We start from the raw sequence: 19,820 nt of genomic DNA, 5'->3' as shown, positions 1-19,820 counted from the left end.
CAGTCTCCCACCCACTCCCATTCAATCTCACATCCACTCCCCCCCCAGCCACCCCCCCACATCCCAACTTCCACACACCCCCAAACCTCCTCCCATCCCCATCCAACCTCCCCCCCACCCCCAATCTCCCCCCACCATCAGACAGCACAAAGTTTATCTCCCTCTGCACCTGTCCTGTAAACAGTGTTTCCTTGCACTCAGATAATTTTTTATGAGTACAGGGTAATGATTTTAAACACATTTAACAGCATTGGAAAAGCAACGTTGGGCAGAAATTATCATCAGAAATGGTCCATAAGAACATAAGAAATAGGAACAGGAGTAGACCATTCAGCCCCTCGAGCCTGCTCCGCCATTCAATAAGATCATGGCTGATCCTCTTGTGTTTCGATTTCCACATTCCCATCTAACCCTGATAACCTTTGATTCCCTTGCCTAACAAGAATCTATCTACCTCTGCTTTAAAAATATTCAATGACCCCGCCTCCACCACCTTCTGAGGCAGAGAGTTCCATAATCGCACGACCCTCTGAGAGAAATAAATTCTCCTCATCTCAGTCCTAAAAGTGCAACCTTTAATTTTAAAACAGTGCCCCCTAGTTCTGGACTCACCCACAAGAGGAAACATCCTTTCGATGTCCTTGTCAAGGCTGTTCAGGGTCTTGTATACTTCAATCAAATCACCCCTCACTCTTCTAAACTCCAGTGGAAACAAGCCCAATCTGTCCAACCTTTCCTCATAAGACAACCCACTTATTCCAGGTATAAATCTAGTAAACCTCCTCTGAACCACCTCCAATGGATTTACATCCTTACTTAAATAAGGAGACCAAAACTGCACAGAGTATTCGAGGTGCGGTCTCACCAATGCCCTGTATAACTGAAGCATAACCTCCTTATTTTTATGTTCAATCCCTCTCGTAATAAAGGATAGCATTCCATTAGCTTACATAACTACTGCATACTAGCTTTTTGTGACTCATGTACTAGAACACCTAGATCCCTCTGCACCTCAAAATTATGCAGCTGTTCTCCGTTGAAGTAATACTCTGCTTTTTTTGTTCTTCCTGCCAAAGTGAACAACTTCACATTTTCCCACATTAAACTCCATTTGCCAGATCTTTGCCCACTCACTCAACCTATCTATGTCCATCTGCAACCTCCTCATATCCTCTTCACAATATACTTTCCTGCCTACCTTTGTGTCATCTGCAAATTTAGCTACCATGTCTTCACTCCCCTCATGTAAGTCATTGATGTAAATCGTAAAAAGTTGAGGCCCCAGCACAGACCCCTGTGGGACTCCACTCATCACATCCTGCCAATCAGAAAATGACCCATTTATGCATACTCTCTGCTTTCTGCCAGCCAGCCAATCTTCTATCCACGCTAATATGTTACACAATGTGCTTTGATTTTCCTCAATAACCTTTGATGTGGCACCTGTTCAAATGCCTTCTGGAAATCCAAGTGCAGAATGTCTACAGGCTCCTCTCTATCCACCACGCATGTTACTCCTTCAAAAAACTCCAATAAATTGGTTAAACATGATTTTCCTTTCATAAAACCATGCTGACTCTTCCCGATTGCCTTGAGCTCTTCTAAGTGCCCAGCTATAACCTCCTTAATGATTGATTCTAAGAACGTCCCCACGACAGACGTCCAGCTAACTGGCCTATAGTTTTCTGTTTTCTGCCTCCCTCCTTGAACACAACGTTTATATTTGCTACTTCCTAGTCTGATGGAACCTTCCCAGAATCTAGCGAATTTTGGAAAATTAACACCAGCGCATCGACTACCTCATTAGCCATCTCGTTTAAGACTCTAGGATGTAGTCCATCGGGACCTGGAGACTTGCCAACCCGTAGCTCCATCAATTTGCTCAGCACCATTGCCCTAGTGATTTCAATTTCACCAAGTTCCTCTCTCTCTTTCACCTCCTGATTTTCAGCTATTACTGGAATGCTTTTTGTATCCTCTAAAGTGAACACAGGGGCAAAATATTCGTTCATTTCTTCCGCCATTTCCTTATTATCTACTATTAACTCCCCCCCGTCACTCTCTAGAGGACCAAAACTCACTTTACTTACTCTTTACCTTTTTAAATACCTATAGAAACTCTTGCTATCCATTTCTACATTTCTAGCTAGCTTCCTCTCATACTCTAATCTCTTTCTCCTGGTTAACCTTTTAGTCATTCTCTGCTGTTCTTTACGTTCTGACCAATCATCTGTCCTGCCACTCATCTTTGCGGAGTTGTATACTTTTTCCTTAAGTTTGATGCTCTCCTTAACTTCTTTAGTTAATCACAGATGGTGGATCCTCCCCTTGGAATTTTTCTTTATAATAGGAATGCACTTATTCTGAATAATCTGAAATATCCCTTTAATGCCTGCCACTGCTTCTTTGTTGACCTATCCTCTAGCCTAGCATTACACAATACCAAGTTTAATATAACCCGCTCTCCGGTTGGTTCCAGAACATGCCGCTCTAAGAAACTATCTCGAAAGCATTCTAAGAACTCCTCACCCAGGCTACTACTGCCAATCTGATTTTTCCAGTTTATGTGTAGATTAAAATCGCCCATGATTATTGCCGTCCCTTTATCACAAGCACACAATATTTTCTCTTGAATACTTTGTCCTACACTGTGGCTATTATTAGGGGGCTCCCACTAATGACTTTTTTCCTCAACTATTCCTCATCTCCACTCAAACTGATTCTACATCCTGATCTCCTGAACCAGGGTCATCTCTAACTATTGCACCAAAACTCTCTTTGACTGACAGTGCTACCCCTCCACATGTACCTAGCTTCCTATTCTTCTTGAATGTCATGTATCCTTTAATATTAAGGACCCAATCTATGTCATCCTGCAGCCATGTCTCTGTAATTTTTATCAGATTATATTTATTTACTTCAATGTGGGCCTTCAATTCATTTACTTTGTTATGAATGCTATGTGCATTCAGATAGAGAGCCTTCAGTTTTGTCTTTTTGTTGCCTTCCTAACATCTAGTCGTGACTGTTGATGTATTCTTAGGTTTTTTTCCCTCTGTCCCTTCCTGCCATTCTCTGACCCTCATTTCTCATATTACTATTTTGCTCTCCTGTCTTGACTCTACACCTTAAATTGTTACCTCTCCCCAAGCTTGATCCCTCACCCTCCTTGTTTAGTTTAAAGCCCTCTCAAGGGATACTGGAAACAAGACATCAAGGAACTGCCAAACGTTTATTAACTATAATGACAATATACAGGGATAGATAAACATGAGGCTTAGGAACATAGAAACATAGGAGCAGGAGTAGGCCATTTGGCCCCTTGAGCCTGGTCCATCACTCAACCAGATCATGGTTGATCTTCTATCTCAATGCCATCTTCCCTCACTATCACCATATCCCTTTATGTCATCGGTAATAACAAGCATTCCTCTTATGCTTCTAGAATCATCTGTCTCTCGGTTCTAGAGACACATGATATGACATCACTAATTATGTTTATTAGCTATTAGCATAATAACTATTAACCCTTTATGCAACAGAAATTACTGACCATATAAACAAACATTTAAAGACATTGATCTTTTAACAGAGATTACACTCATTACATTTAAATATTGAATAGCAGAGGGAGGAAACGAGCCTACATTTTAAGCTTTCATTTCCTTCAGAGATTTTGAGTATAATGCGTTTTTAATTTTCAGGATGTAGGCCAGCATTTATTGCCCATCTCTGATTATCCTTGAGAAGTGATGGTGAGCTGCCTTCTTGAGCCGCTGCAGTCCGTGTGGTGTGGACCGTGCTGTTGGGAAAAGATTTTGACCCAACATCAATGAAGGGAACGGTAATATATTTCCACAGCAGGATGGCTTTTGTGACTTGAGCACATTTGGCTCTGACAGGCTCTGTTTGGCTCTGACAGGCTCTGCCAGGCTCTGTTTGTCTCTGCCAGGCTCTGTTTTACACTGTATGGCCCTGCCAGGCTCTGTTTGTCTCTGCTTGATGCTGTTTGGCTCTGTTTGGCTCTGCCAGGCTCTGTTCGTCTCTGCTTGGCTCTGCCAGGCTCTGTTTGTCTCTGCCAGGCTCTGTTTGTCTCTGTTTGGCTCAGTTTGGCTCTGCCAGGCTCTGTTTGGCTCTGTTTGGATTTGTTTGTCTAAGTGAGGCTCTGTTTGGCTCTGTTTGGTTCTGCCAGGTTCTGTTAGGCTCTGCTTGGCTCTGCCAGTGTCTCCCAGCCTCTAATTTGCTCAGCCTGTGTCTGTTTAGCTCTGTTTGGCTCTCTTTGGCTCTGCCAGACACTGTTTGACTGTTTGGCTCTGGTTGGCCCTACCTAGCTCTGTCAGGCTCTGTTTGGCTCTGTAAGGCTCTGTCAGAGGTGGGGCTGGGGTGGGGGGGGACTTGCAGGTGGGGGGGGACTTGCAGGTGGTGGTGTTCTCATGTATCTGCTGTCTTTGCCTTCTAAGTGGGAGCGGCCATGGGTTTGGGAGGTGCTGTCGAAGGTGAATCATTACAGTGCTTCCTTCAGATGGTACACACTGCTGCCATTGTGTGTTGGTGGTGGAAGGAGTGAATGTTTACGGTGATAGATGGGGTGCCAATCAAGCAGACCGCTTTGTTCCGGATGTTGTCGAGCTTCTTGCCCATCACTGGAATTGCATCCGGAGAGTATTCCATCACACTCCTCATCAATGGTGACCCTCAGGATGCTGGTGGCTTTTCAAGTTGTGAAGACAGAAAATGTTTGAAGTGCACACTATTTAAAGAAGAAATAAACTGGTTAACGTTTGCCTCTTAACTCTTATCTGAACTCAGATCTAACATCTTGTTTCTCTGTTTGCTGTTTTGTAGTGATTCATTCTGCTCCTTTTCCCCTGACTTCACACATGCCGACATTGGTGATGAGTCTATGGTGTGGTATTTTATCAAAGGCCTTTTGGAATGCGCTGTCTGGAAGGGGCTGGAAGTTGTAGAGTAAAGGGTTAACATCAAGAGCATCTGATACTGATGTAACTATGATGCAATGTTACATGATTAAGAGACTGAGATCTGGTGGGGAGCAGAAGTATAACCTTGTGTAGAGTGCTGAGGTGTATTTAGACCTCTAAATAAACAAGAATGGTTTTTAATGAATAACAGCCTATGGTAGCATTCTTAGGGTAACAGGCAAACCCTAAAAAGACTCCATCTAGTCCCCGAGTTCAAGAGGAAACAGAAGTAGGTTCAATACTAACTTCGAAAGCCAAATTCAATAAATATAAAAGGAGACAAATTTGCCGAGCTATGGGGAAAGAGTGGGCTGGGGGGAATGGGATTAATTGGATAGGTCTTTCAAGAGCTGGCACAGGCACAATGGGCCGAAAGGCCTCCTCGCCTGATGAATGATTCTATGCTACCCACTCATCTGTTCTCTACGGGCTCTGCCATATGGAAGAGTCTAGCTGAGAAGTCTTTATACAGGAGGAGGGGGGTGGTGGGGGGTCAACATTTGTAAGCATTGGGGAAGAAAAGTTTTGAGATAAAAAAATCGAAGAGCAGCGCTCATGTGCAACCAAATGCTGGAGGCTTTTCACAGTGCAATTAATATCGATGTGATAACCTCACAGCGATGTAGATGATTGCTGAAAGGTAATTTCATGGCTTGCTTTTCAATTTCCAGCAAAATAAAATTAAAACTTTTCCCCTGTGCTCAACATTCCAAAAATATCATTCTTTGACAGGCTCCAAGAGATTCCATTCTCCATCCGAGACACATCCGAGACAGGGAAAATCTCGGGAGCGCTATTGAATAAGCGATCAGGCTTTGATCATACTTTCTGAAATGTTCCAACCAAAATGTCTTCTTTTTTCGGATCTGCGTCGCTCCCACAGCAACCATGGTCAACACTTCCATTTCTACAGCACTTTTCACCACCCCCGGACGTGCCAAAGGTGTTTCACAGCCAGCGAAGTGCGTTTGAAGTGTAGTAGCCATCGTCGTGTGAGAAACACAGCAGCCAATTTATGCAGTGGAAGCTGCCACAAACAGCATTGTGATGATGGCTGCAGATCTGTATTCTACGTTAACCGAATCGAATCATTAGCGCACAGAAAGAGGCCGCTTGGCCCATTGTGCCTGTGCTGAAGGGAAAAGGAGCCACCCAGCCCTCATCCCGCTTTCCAGCATTTGCTCTGTAGCCCTGCAGGTTACAGCACCTGGGGTGCATGTCCAGGCACCTTTCAAATGAGTTGAGGGTTTCTGCCTCTACTACCCTTTCAGGCAGCGAGTTCCAGACCCCTACTACCCTCTGGACGACCAAATCTTTCCTCATCTCCCCTCTGATCTTTCTACCGACTGCTTTAAACCTCTGCCCCCAAGTCACTGACCTCTCTGCTAAGGTAAATAGGTCCTTCCGATCCACTCTATCCAGACACCACACGACCTTGCACATCTTAATCAAATCTCCCCTCAGCCTCCTCTGTTCCAAGGAGCACGACCCCAGCCTCTCCAATCTTTCCCCATAGCTGCAATTTTCCAGTCCAGGCAACATCCTCGTAAATCTCCTCTGTATCCTCTCTAAGCGCGATTATATCCTTTCTGTAATGAGGTGACCAGGACTGCGCACAGTACTCAAGTTGCGGCCTTACTGAAGGATAAATGTTGGACAGAACTCCAGTTGCGTGAGACTCACCTGTCAGGAGCCAGTGCCACCAGTAAAATAAACTTAAAAGAAAAGCACTGTGGAAGTTGGAAATCTGAAATTAAAACAGAAATTGCTGGAAAAACTCAGCAGGAATCGGCCGCACCTGTGGAGAGAGAAACAGCGTTCGGAATTTTCCAGCCCCTCAGACCAGCGGATCTTCCTGTCCTAGAATTCCGCTCTGAAGAAGAGTCACACGGACTTGAAACGTTAACTCTGTCGCTTTCTCCGCGGACGCTGTCAGACCAGCTGAGCTTTTCCAGCAATTTTCTGTTTCTGTTTCGGACTTCCAGCATCCGCAGTATTTTGCTTTGATCTCACTGAAAGCACCTGCTGCTTGCTCAGGGATACTCAGTCCACCAGGGCCCAGGGTAGCAACCAAAGATTTATGAGCAGGAGGTTTTCACTCCAAGTTGCTGAGCATTATTTGCAAATGCTGGCAACACCCGCATCCCGTAAAAGAATATAAAAAAAAGTCCAATGTTTATCAAAAGGTTTCCTGTGTTTAGGTAACTAGCTTTTGTAAAGGGTAATGAGTGTGTACATAAGATACAGAGGCAATATATGGCCTTGTAATCACACAGTGATAGATTATTATTTAATTTAGGTAGTCAGTGTCATTTAGAAGCACTGTGTTAGAGAGAGTAAATGCAGAGATGGAGTGACAGTCATAAAAAGCACTAACCCTGAATGGTTGCTGCTACACGGACTGATATCCCCTAATGTTGTTCCAATGCTGGTTAAACACCATTGTGAATAACCAAGCTATGATTGTGCACTATGTAAGAGAACATGTCAATATTAGCCCGGCAAACAGCAGAAGAGAGAGTGGGGGGGAGGGGGGAGAGGGAAAGGTGGGGGGGGGATAGTTGCTATTTGTGTAGCTAAGTGTCTATGTGCTTTACTGATGGATACAGCACTCAGGATGAAAACTGTTTGCCCTGCTTTTGTTATTGGAAGTTTCTATTGAAGCAGCTTACTTATCCAGCTCTGATCTCTGAATGTAAACACTGTGCTGTTTGTTCTGTGCAGTAGCCATTCTCTCAGCGAGGCTTCAGGAGGATGGCAAAATGGCAACTGATAGAAGGTTCTAGCGTTCTGTTCAGTCACACGGCTCCCTGAGGCGATAGCTTCAATTCCCAACCGGTCCTTTGTAAACTTGAGCTCACCCTAAACTCTGCTGCCTGTGTCCTAACTCACCCCCTGTCATGTTCACTATCACCCCTTTGCTTGCTGGTCATTAGCTCCCAGTTCAGCAATGTCCTGATTTTTAAATTCTCACCGAATTTAAATCACTTTGCGGCCTTGACCCCCCTCCCTGTTTCCGTAACCTCCTCCAGCCCTACAACCCTCTGAGATCTCAGCACTGCTCCAATTCTGGTCTCTTGTGCATCCTAGGTTTTAACGCCTCCAACAGTGTGGCACTCTGTCAGTCTTCAGCTGCCTAGGCCTTAGGTTCTGAAATTCCCTCCCCCAAATCATTGAAACCCCTCACCTCCTTTAAACCATTCCAATAACCTCTACCTCTGTGACCAAGTTAGTCACCTCTCCGAATATCTCTACCTCTACCTCTGTGACCAAGTTAGTCACTTGTCCAAATATCTCTACCTCTATCTCTGTGACCAAGTTAGTCACCTGTCCGAATATCTCTACCTCTACCTCTGTGACCAAGTTAGTCACCTGTCCGAATACCTCTACCTCTACCTCTGTGACCAAGTTAGTCACCTGTCCGAATATCTCTACCTCTGTTACCAAGTTAGTCACCTGTCCGAATACCTCTACCTCTACCTCCGTGACCAAGTTAGTCACCTGTCCGAATGTCTCTACCTCTACCTCCGTGACCAAGTTAGTCACCTGTCCGAATATCTTTGCCTCTACCTCTGTGACCAAGTTAATCACCTGTCCGAATATCTCTACCTCTACCTCTGTGACCAAGTCAGTCACCTGTCCGAATACCTCTACCTCTACCTCCGTGACCAAGTTAGTCACCTGTCCAAATACCTCTACCTCTACCTCTGTGACCAAGTTAGTCACCTGTCCGAATATCTCTACCTCTACCTCTGTGACCAAGTTAGTCACCTGTCCAAATATCTCTACCTCTACCTCTGTGACCAAGTTAGTCACCTGTCCGAATACCTCCTCCTGAGATTCAGTGTCTAATTTAGTTTGATTAGTGCTCTTGCAAAGTGTCTTGGGGTGTTTTATGGTGGGATAATTAAAATAAGGCACGGACAATAGGCCATAATTGGAGTAACACAGAGACTATGTGATAAAAACAAAAAGCTAAAAGCTACTGCGGATGCTGGAAATCCAAAACAAAAACAGAATTACCTGGAAAAACTCAGCAGGTCTGGCAGCATCGGTGGAGAAGAGTAGATGATAGGGCTGGAGAAGGCTACACTGATAGGAAAGGGGAAAAGGAGGGATTTGAACACAAGGATGAGAACTTTTAGGTTTGAGGCATTTCTTCTTGTTTGTTTTCCCAGGAGATGCCACTTGATTGCTGCGTAACAATCGAGTCGTTGGCCGTGTGTAGTTAGTCACTTGATGGACCCCCTTCGCTCACCCATTGACTCTGAGGGAGGCAAATCTGTGAGTTCCAGCTCCTGTAACCCCTGGCTAGATTAAAGTTGCCATGGCAATCACGACAAGGCCTAGTAAACCTTCCTCTCCTCTCTCCTCAAAAAGTGACCGAATGTTTGTCTCTCAGCCAAAGTCCTGTGTTTGTTTAATCCATCTTGGTATTTTATTCCATCCCTGTCAAGTTTCAGCCTGTAGCCTGAGTGAGATAAAAATGTTTAGAAATTCCTTTCCTCTAAGAAATTGGTTACAATTAACCAGGAAGGGGCTCAAGAGATTTTACTTGTGCTTTGCTTAATAATATTGTTTCTAAAAAAAAAATACCAATTCCTGCTCTTCTTCTCTCAGTGTCTAGCCTTTGAACTGAAAGGGTCATCTACACTTCACAATCTGCGCTGGTCAATCAGCGAGCGAGGCTGCACCACACGGCAGAAATTAAATGTTATCGTTTGGCGAGTCTTTGATGTGGATTGAATGAATTATATGTTTAAGGGATGGGCGGGGGAGGGTGCAGGGAATCCAGCATAGAACTCTCTTTTAAGGAGCAGTAAAGAGAGCTATAAATCTTACTTCTGACAGATTTTCAGGGGTTGATCCAATTTTCTGTCCTTTGATTGTGAAGGAAGTGCTCATTGCTCTGTCTCTTATGGTCCTACAGATGTAGTGTCTCAAAGAGTGACTGCTTGGATAAGTGCTAGAGGGTGGGCTAGCACCATAATAACCTATTCCCCAGGATAATTCACAGCTTTAGGCACAAAAAAAACATAGGAATTGCTAGGCAAATAAAGACCAAAGTCTATCTAGTTCACCCTCTACCCTCCTGGTAGAAGATTTTTTTTATTTAATTGTTCACAGAGCGTGGATATCATGGTTAGGCTAGCATTTATTGCCCATCCCCAATTGCCCTTGAGAAGGTGGTGGTGAGCTGCCTTCTTGAACTGCTGAAGTCCATGTGGTGTAGGTACACCCGCAGTGCTGTTAGGGAGGGAGTTCCAGGATTTTGACCCAGTGACAGTGAAGGAACAGTGATATATTTCCAAGTCAGGATGGTGAGTGACTTGGAGGGGGACTTCTAGGTGGTGGTGTTCCCATCTATCTGCTGTCCCTGTCCTTCTAGATGTTAGAGGTCACAGGTTTGGAAGGCACTGTTGAAGGTGAGTTGCTGCATGCATGTTGTAGATGGTACACACCGTTGCTACTGTGTGTTAGAGTGATAGTCATAGCAACCAATCTCCATCAATGAATCTCCAACAGGCTCAGATATGAGGTGAGGAAACCCCCCAGTGGTGGACAGCTTTGGGAATCACAGATCCAAAATCACCTCTTCCCCCCAAGCTTATTCTATTCACCACACATCATGTCTCAAATTACTCATCGGGAAGAACTTTCACTCCGTTGGGGGGAGAAGTGCAGGAGCAGGCGCGGGCAGGCACGCCTTGGCACACCACCGATCAGCGCCCCCAATTGGGGGCGCGCCGCCATTTTACGTGGGTGGGCCAATTAAGGCCCGCCCAGCGTGACGTCCGCCAGGAAGCGCGATGCACTCCCTGTGCGGGTGGAGGGTGGGGGTGGGGATTCCCTCAGCCAAGAGTGCTCTCTTTCGCGTGCGCACTCATCTCCCTGAGGCTAAGTGCTGCCTCAGGGAGATTAGCGTCAAATGTAAAAATGGTCAAGGTGCCCAGACAAAATTTCGCTGACATGTCCCCTCATGAGACACTGTCACGTGAGTTGGGACACGTCCATCACTTTTATTCAAACATTTATTACATTTTTAAAAACCCTCATGAAACCTCATCCTGCCCGTGGATGAGGGTTTTATGCTTTTTCTGAAGCCCGCCAGGGCTCCCGGCCTGCCCGCCAGCCTTAAGATTGGACGGGCAGGTCCTTTAACTATTTCAATTACTTTTTTAAGTGGCCTCAAAAGGCCGTTGATAGGTCGGTGGGTGCACAGCTGATTTGGCTGTGCCCCCGCCGACCTGAAAATTGAAATGACGCAGGGTGAAGGTCGGGAGTTTCTCCCAATGTCATCCCGCATCGTTTTTTACATGTCGGCGAGCGGGCCCCACCCCCGCTCGCCGACCGGAAGATCCTGGCCATAGACTGAATCCCACAATATTATTTTCTGTAAGAATTCTCTCTAATTTATGTTCAATGAATCGATACAAACTGCTTCCACCATCTCAATGACCCACAGAACGACCACTCTTGCAAGAGCTGAGCCTTCTTGTTACACTGCCCTCTCTGCTGCCCTCTCTGTTTGGATGTCTAAATAAAGTAAATTCAGTATGGTTTCCTGCAGCTGAATATGTGTTAGTCTTACTGCAATACACAGCAACTCACTTACTAAAATATATTTGCCGGAGATTAATTTTGAATGTAGCCTCCCCGTCAAGTGCAGGCCATGTTCTCTGGTTCTCGTTTTCGTGTGATTATAATGATATAATACCTTTGGCTTATTTACCGTACAAGAAACAAGACACCATAAGAGATTGGGTAAACATATTGTGGGTTCATTTAGAAAGACTAGACACATAAGAACAGTTGGTACAAAGCATGAAGGCACCAGAGCTGTGTGTGTACTCTGCTCAAAGCAAAAGTGAAACTAAGACAGGATCACATGACACATTTCCCTTCTAGTGATGTCATGCTGATGTCCCTTAAAGGCATATTACAACACTCGTCGTAAAACTGAAGCACACATTCCATACAAATGCATCAAAGAGAAAGGATGTACAGAAATTGCCCTGATGAATAAAGGCAATGGCTGCCTATAGATGTCAGAATACTCTAGTTCTTCGTCTGCTCCTTTGGGCAGCAGTTGGGTTCCCGCAGTTGATATCTGGGGCCGTTGGAGCTGGGTGGGGGATGGGTGACAGGGGCAGAGAGAAATTAAATCAACCGCTGGGGCAGGGTTTTCCCCGTGGGCTTTAGAATCGGGCTGTCGGGCTCAAGTGGGGATCAGAAGCCTTCAGCATGTGGGGAACAGTCATTCTTCTGTGATTTCTCCAAAATGGCCAAAGAGTAGCCAGTGGGAGGGTTCCAATTACAGACAGTGGGCGGACCTCCAGCTCAGAGGAAGCAGCAGGCTGCCTTTCTCAGGTAAGTGATAGACTGGGTGCCCCAAAAAGGAGGCTCCCTCTTTCCAACTCTTTTCATTTGAACTTTAAAAAATGGCCTCGTTGTGGGGTGGGCTGGGGACTTCCCTTCCACAGGGCAGCTGAAACCAGGCAGGCGGAGAGGACATCTAAGCCTGCCTGGACCGCAGGTTCTCCCCCTCCAACACGGTCTGCCCCAGGAAAGCCAATTCCAGGCAGAGTGTTGGTTCCCCGGCTGGGCGCCTGGTGGTTGATGGAAGATTCAAGTCAGCCTCCAACGACAGGCCTTAATAGGCCTCTAATGGCATCGCTTGGCTACCCGCCACTTGTCAGCCCTGTCAGCCACCGACACCCCCCCACCCCATCATCCCAGCTCTGCAAAAATAGCCTGGGGACGGGATGGAGGCAGGGAGCCAGCATTGTGGATTTACATACCCGCCAACCTCCATGTCCACCCTGTCAAAGGTGCTGCCTTTCAGGTGAGACATGAAACTACTGTCCAATTTAATAGGCTGCTGTGCTATTGGTAGAATCTTTGTGAAAAAAATTATGAGGGGTGTTTACAAACGTACAAACTTACAAATTAGGAGCAGGAGGAGGCCACTCGGCCCCTCAAACCTGCTCTGCCATTCAGTAAGATCATGGCTGATCCGATTGTAACCTCAACCCCACATTCCCGCCTACCCACAATAAGCTTTCACCCCCTCGCTTATCAAGAATCTATCTCGCTTTGCCTTAAAAATATTCAAAGACTCTGCTTCCAGCACCTTTTGAAGAGGAGAGCGCTAAAGACTCACTACCCTCTGAGAGAAAAAAATTCTCCTCATCTCTGTCTTAAACGGACGACCACTTACCTTTAAACAGTGACCCCTTATTCCTACAATCTCCCATCTTCTGCCCTCTCAGGTGGATGTAAAAGATCCCATGACACTATTTCAAAGAGGACCAGGGGAGCTCTCCCCGGTGTGTGGGCCAATAGTTATCCCTCAATCAACATCACCAAATCAGATCATCTGGTCATTGTCACATTGCTGTTTGTGGGAGCTTGCTGTGCACAAATTGTGTTTCCTACATTAGAACAGTGACTACAATACCAAAGAAGTACTTCATTTTCTTCATCAAGTAGCCTGGAGACTAGCACAGAGATGAATAGCACATCCCCCTTGTGTTCGCTGACCTACATTAGCTCCTGGTCAAAGAATGTCTCAATTTTAAAATCCCCATCCTTGTTTCCAAATCCCTCCATGGTCTCACCCCCCACCCCCCCTCCCTGGTTCTATAATCTCCTCCAGCCCTACAACCCTCCGAGATCTCTGTGCTCCTCCAACTCTGGCCTCTCGCACACCCTTGGGCCTGAATCTTACCTTTGGCGGGCGGGCCCGATCGGCGGGAGCGGGGAGAGGTCAGGAAACGGGCCACCGACCGCAATCAGCCTCCAGACCGCGATTTCATGTCGGCCGGCCCGTTAACGGCGTGAAGGAACGCGCTGAGGAAAGAGGGCGGGCGATGACATCACCACGGGCGTGGGTGAGCGCTATGAGAGAGCTCCCTGAAGGTAGACAGCTGCCTCAGGCCTGCAAATCATCAAATAAAGGTTTTAAAAGCTGATAAAAAAAAGTCCATGCATCACAATCAATCACCAGACAATATAACTGATAAAAATGGTGTCCACAGGTATTTATTTTAATTTTATTTCATCAGGGAAATTTCATCCCACCCTTGGATGAGGTTTGGTGAAGAAGGTAAAGGCCGTTTGGCCGATTCGCCCGTCCGCCAACCGTAAGGTTGGACGGGCCGCGAAAAATCGGAGTCAGTTGCGCCGTTAATGGGCTTAGTTACCCTCTCAATTGTTGGCGGGCGGGCTTCTGGCTTTTGCACACATCTGGCGAGTGAAATATCGCGCAGGTGCCCGATGACATCGGGTTGCTCGTCCGATGTCTTCTTGCGCGGTTTTACGCCCGATCGGGCTGGGCGCCCGCTCGCCCGCCCGCGGGTTGTAATATTCCGCCCTCGATTTCCTCCACTCCACCCTCCGTCTCTCTTTCCTCCCTCAAACCCACTTGCCGGGCCAAACCTTCGGCCACCTGTTCGAATGTCCCTTCATGTGGCTCAGTGTCAAATTTTGTGTGATAATGCCTTGGGATGTTTTACTGTGCTAAGGGTGCTATATGAATGCAAGTTGTTGTTGAGAGGAGGGCATTGCAGGAAAGATGGTGAAAGCCTGCTAAAGTGGAACAGAAGAATGTTTGCTTTATGGTAATGTAGGTACGTCCACATGAGCCAATGGGAGGCAGGAGTAGTGGGCTGAATCAACTTTTTGAAATGGTGAATGGGAAATAGATGGCAAAATTAACATCTCTCATGACAGCCTTTCACAAGCTGTTGATATGAGGCTTCAACTTAAGCTCCTTTAATCTCTTTTTCCTCCCTCACGTTCTGGGCAAGTAATAGACAAATATTTGCCACATGTCAGGTCTGTTAATGTCACCCATGTTGAACTGACTTGGGAGCAGGCGTCTGTATAAATTATTACGTTAGCAAGCGCCTCTAACATGCCAGTGTATAACTCACGGCCTTGCCTGCTGCAGAGCTCTTCGATCAGGAGGTGCCCCAGGGTCAATTCCTCAGCTGCACCTGCTCTTGTTTGGGAGCAGTAACTGCGGCACAAAACCTGGCTTCAGCGTCAGTGAGATGGGGAGAACGTCAACCAGTGTCTCTGCTTTGTGATTTCCAGCCACTGATCATGGCCAATAAGTGATGTCAAGGCCTTAGAGAGGATTTACCCGGGAAGGTACCAGGGACGAGGGACTTCAGTTATGCGGTGAGACCGGAGAAGCTGGGATTGTTCTCTCTAGAGCGGAGAAGGTTACGGGGAGGCTTAATAGAGGTTATCAAAATTATGAGGGATTTTGATAGAGTAAATAAAGAGAAGTAGCTTTTACTGGGCAACCAAATAACGCAGGATTAAGGTCTTTGTCAAAACAGTCCAATGACAGATTACAATTATTTTTATCCAGTGAGTCATTACAATCTGGAATACACTGCCTGAAAGGCCACAGGAAACAGATTCAATAGTAACTTTCAAAAGAGAATGAGATATGAAAGGAAGCAATTGCACGGCTGAGGAGAAAGCCCGGTTAGTGGGGCTAATTGAATAGATCTTTCAAAGGCACGATGGGCCGAATGGCCTCCTTCCATGCTGCGCGATTCTGTAAAGTTGGTGTGTTCAGACAGCACGTTCCACCCCAAATGTGATGCTGTCCTTGGTTAAACAGCCTGCTCACACTTGGCAAATGGCCCGCTTGGGTGGGCTTGCCTGGTTTCTGTGGGACTGGAGTGTAGCCACAGTTGGCAACCGATGGCAGAAGATTTAATGAAACAATTTAGATTATTCAAAGGGGCTTCAGCGGCTGAAATGGGTGTGAGGGTGGGAGATGATCCATTCCACGGCGCCAACGGTTCCTGTGCCAGGTTTTTGCATCAGCTGCCCTGTCAGCTGGATGACATCAGCACCACTAAAGCTGCTTATCAAGTGTTATCGGTGGCCCCCGTGAAGCCTGTGTGGAGTTTTCTCAGCACCGGGTAACTTAAAGCCCTGGGGGCGTGTGTTGCGATGGTGTCTGCCTAGCAGTTACTGTGTCCGTCACAGGACTTGGCGGCATGAAAGGGGCCCCCACAGTGCCCACTCACTGGTGTAAGCAGCGACAGACTCCCTCCCTCTTCCCCATCCGACACCCTGACCCCAAACCGGTGGGCCCTCCCGCCCCTGACAGCCTGCCTCCCAACCCCCAACCCTCTCCCCCCACCACCACCACATTTCATCCATTGGCACAGTCACAGCCTGTGGTCCCTCGATGGGCTGGGATTTTTAGCCCATGGGGTTTCTCGCTGTTAACGCTTTTCCGAGCAGACTCTCTCCTTTGAGGTTTGCATCAGGCTGCAACAAAGACGTACATGAAAGGAGTTGATTTACACAAACCACTTTGACGCCTTCTCCCATGCTCGATCTGACAGACTTTTATTGTGCATCAATTACTTTTATGTGAAGGGAAGACATTATGTCATTAAATCCCACCCATCTTTAGAGGCTATTAATTTGTATGCTTGGCTTCAAGATCCCCACAGGTACCAAGCAGGTTTTTTTTTTCCCTCTGTCATTCCGAGAGTTCTGTCTGGAAGTGAGCCTTTAAAAATGAAGAAGGGTCCCGGGTGTAATTTTTTTGTTTTTAGGGTATGGGCTCACAGTTCCCTTTCCCAAGTGATCTTCTCAACTCTAGGCAGAGGCAGTCCCCTGCTGGGACGAGAGTTCCTTGAGGGCACTGACTTAGAGCACACGTCTTGACAGTTTGTGTAGCGGTAATGAGCTTATTCCCAGGCGGCCTTCCAAGTTTGTGCAAAACGCGCACATGGGACCTGGTTTTGTTGGTTTTCAGTTCCTGGGGGGCCCCATGTGAGCTAAAGGAGGGCGAGAGAGAGAGAGAGAGAGAGAGAGGAGCTACTCCCTATAGGCGAACACCTCTCACCTGGCAGCCATTTCCCTCTGGCCTTTGAAGTCTCTGAGCGCAGGATGTGTAAGTCAGAGTAATTAAAAGAACATGATTCTTTGTGTGGGAGGACAAGTGTTCAGACAGGCCCCCGTTATAAAATTAATGTTAGAAGCTCATCACTGACGTATATCATTTTGAAAAGTTTCATCATGCCTTTTGTGTCCCTCATCGCCTTGGTGACTAAACAGGTAAGATGCGAATAAAACAGGAAGGTACCTGCTTGCCTTGTTTCCCAATCCAATTAAAAACAGCTTGGCAAATGCCTCTTGCTTCCCACACAGTTCCCCTGGGCTAAGGAGGGGGGGAGGATTAGACAGGACTTCCTGCTGACGGGAACTCATGTCCAGTCGACTCTGGCAGGAAGGCCTGAGGCTGGGAATGCCAGGCAAGCGAGGGTTCGGTATCAGCTTTGGATACCCCCTTCCGGTGGGCATGGAGGGCGGACCACACTCCTGGAACCATGCCCAAGTCCGGCAACTCGCCAAGGATTCTCCCAAACCTGTGCCCTCTTCCACTGACTGGATGGACAAGGGCAGCGGGTGCACTAGGAACACCAAGCTGCCCCTTCCAACTAGACACCATTCCAACAGGACATGTATTGGCCATTCCTCCATCATCACTTGATCAAAATCCTGGGACACCCTTTACCCAGGATAATTTCTTTGCCGAGAGAGTGGTGAGAACATGGAACTCTGTGCCACAAGGAGTAGTTGAGGTGAATAGCGTTGATGCATTTAAGGACCTGAGGGACAAAGGAATGGAAAGATATACTGTTAGAGTGAGATGAAGTAGGGTAAGGAGGAGGCTGATGTGGCCTGTTTCTGTCCTGTAAATTCAATATAATTCCCTCCTTATCCATACTGTGGGAGCACCCTCTTCTCATGGACTGCAGCAGTTCAAGAAGATGGTTCACCACCACCACCTTCCTAAGGGCAGCTGAAGATGGGCAATAAACGTTGGCCTTTGCCAGTGATGGTCATATCCTAAGAATTACTTTTAAAAAGCTTATGGTCTTATTTTTTTCAATGGGATGTGGGCATCACTGGCAAGGCCAGCATTTAATGCCCATCCCTAATTGCCCATAAGAGTCAACCACATTGCTGTGGGTCTGGAGTCACACATAGACCAGGTAAGGATGGCAGATTTCCTTTCCTATAGGGTATTAGTGAACCAAATGGGTTTGCATGACAATCAATGATAGTTTTAAGGTCAATATTACTGAGCCTAGCTTTACATTCCAGGCTTATTAACTGAATTTAAATTCCACCAGCTGCCATGGTGAGATTTGAACCCATGGCCCCAGAGCATTAGCCTGGGCCTCTAGCTCATTTGCCACTGAAACCTCTGGACTTGATTAGTTCAACACACATTTGTCTGGCCTTCTGTCTACCTTCCTTCATAAACTCAAGCTCATCAGAGCTCTATACTGGTATCCTAACTCACGTCGAGTTCCGTTCATCCATCACCCCTGTGCTCATTGACTTACATTGGCTCCTAGTTAAACAGCATCACCCTTACTTTCAAATCCCTCCATGGCCTCGTACCTCCCTATCTCTGAAAATTCCCCAGCCCCACAACTCCCTGAGTTCTCTGTGCTCCTCCAATTCTGGCCTTTTAAGCATCCCACGATTTGAATTATTCTACCATTGGCGGCCGTGCCTTCAGCTGCCTGGGCCCTAAGTTCTGGAATTCCCTCTCTAAACCTTTCCACCCCTCTACCTCTCTCCTCCTTCAAGACACTCCTTAAAATGTACCACTTTGACCAAGCTTTTGATCATCTGTCTTCAGACCTTAGAAATTCTGTCTGATAAGGCTCCCGTGAAGTACTTTGGGATGTTTTACTACAGTAGATCTATATAAATGAAAGCTGTTGTTATATCACAGAGTGCGTGGGACTGCAGGAATAATGCAGGTCCCCCGATAACAATACTCCTTCAGTGTAGAGCAGCTACTAACCTCAGTCCATGCCAGATTTCCTCAGGCATTGCAACACATACCAATCCAACAAGACAAGTGTTAATGTGAAGAACTTCTGACCTTACTCAAACTTCATGAATAAAGGAGCAAATTTGTTAAAAGCAACCCAACAAGTCAGACTGTGGTCTATTGCAAAACATGAGACATGAGAATGATGTGGATAAATCAGCACAGAGCCACCCACTTCAGAAGAGAAATCAGACGAGGACGCAGGCAATTCTTGTGGTTTATAAATACACTCAATTAAACATTACTGCCAGAGGAACACCCAGGCCCCCAGCTAATTTCATTACCTGCAACTAGTGAGTGGAGGCTTCGGTAGGCGGGGTCCTCAGACTGCAATGATCCAAATGATCCACAGGCCATGAGTTCAAATGACAACATAGGCAATTTGAGGATCTGGATTCAGTTTATTAGAAAATAAAGGATCTGGAAATAAAAGAAAACGAGCAGTGAAGGTGGCTGTGAAGTTGTCAGCTGTGGCTCAGTGGGTAACACTGTCAATCTCTGACTGAGAAGGTCATAGGTTCAAGCCCCACTCCAGAAAATCTAGGCTGACACTCCCAGTGCAGCACTGAGAGCATGCAGTAATGTTGGAGGTGCTGTCTCTTGGGTGTGACATTAAACTGGGAGGAGGAGGCGGGGGCGGGGGGGCATCTGCTCTCTCAGGTGAAAGATATTGTGGCTACTATTGCAAAGAAGAGCAGGGGAGTTATCCCTGGTGGCCTGGCCAATGTTTATCCCTCCGTTATAAACATCACTGAACAGAAAAGATTAATTATCACAGTGCTGTTTACAGGAGCTTGCTGTGTGCAAATTGACTGCTGTGTTTCCTATGTTATAACAACAGTGGCTGCACTAAATACTTAATTGACTGTAAACTCTTTGGGACATCCAGTAAAAAGTGCCATACAAATGCAATTTTTTTTTTGCCATGAAAACCCAAA

Source organism: Cetorhinus maximus, chromosome 26, assembly GCF_964194155.1.
Source record: "Cetorhinus maximus chromosome 26, sCetMax3.hap1.1, whole genome shotgun sequence".
NCBI classification, from domain to species: domain Eukaryota; kingdom Metazoa; phylum Chordata; class Chondrichthyes; order Lamniformes; family Cetorhinidae; genus Cetorhinus; species Cetorhinus maximus.
This window is presented reverse-complemented; position numbering follows the sequence as displayed.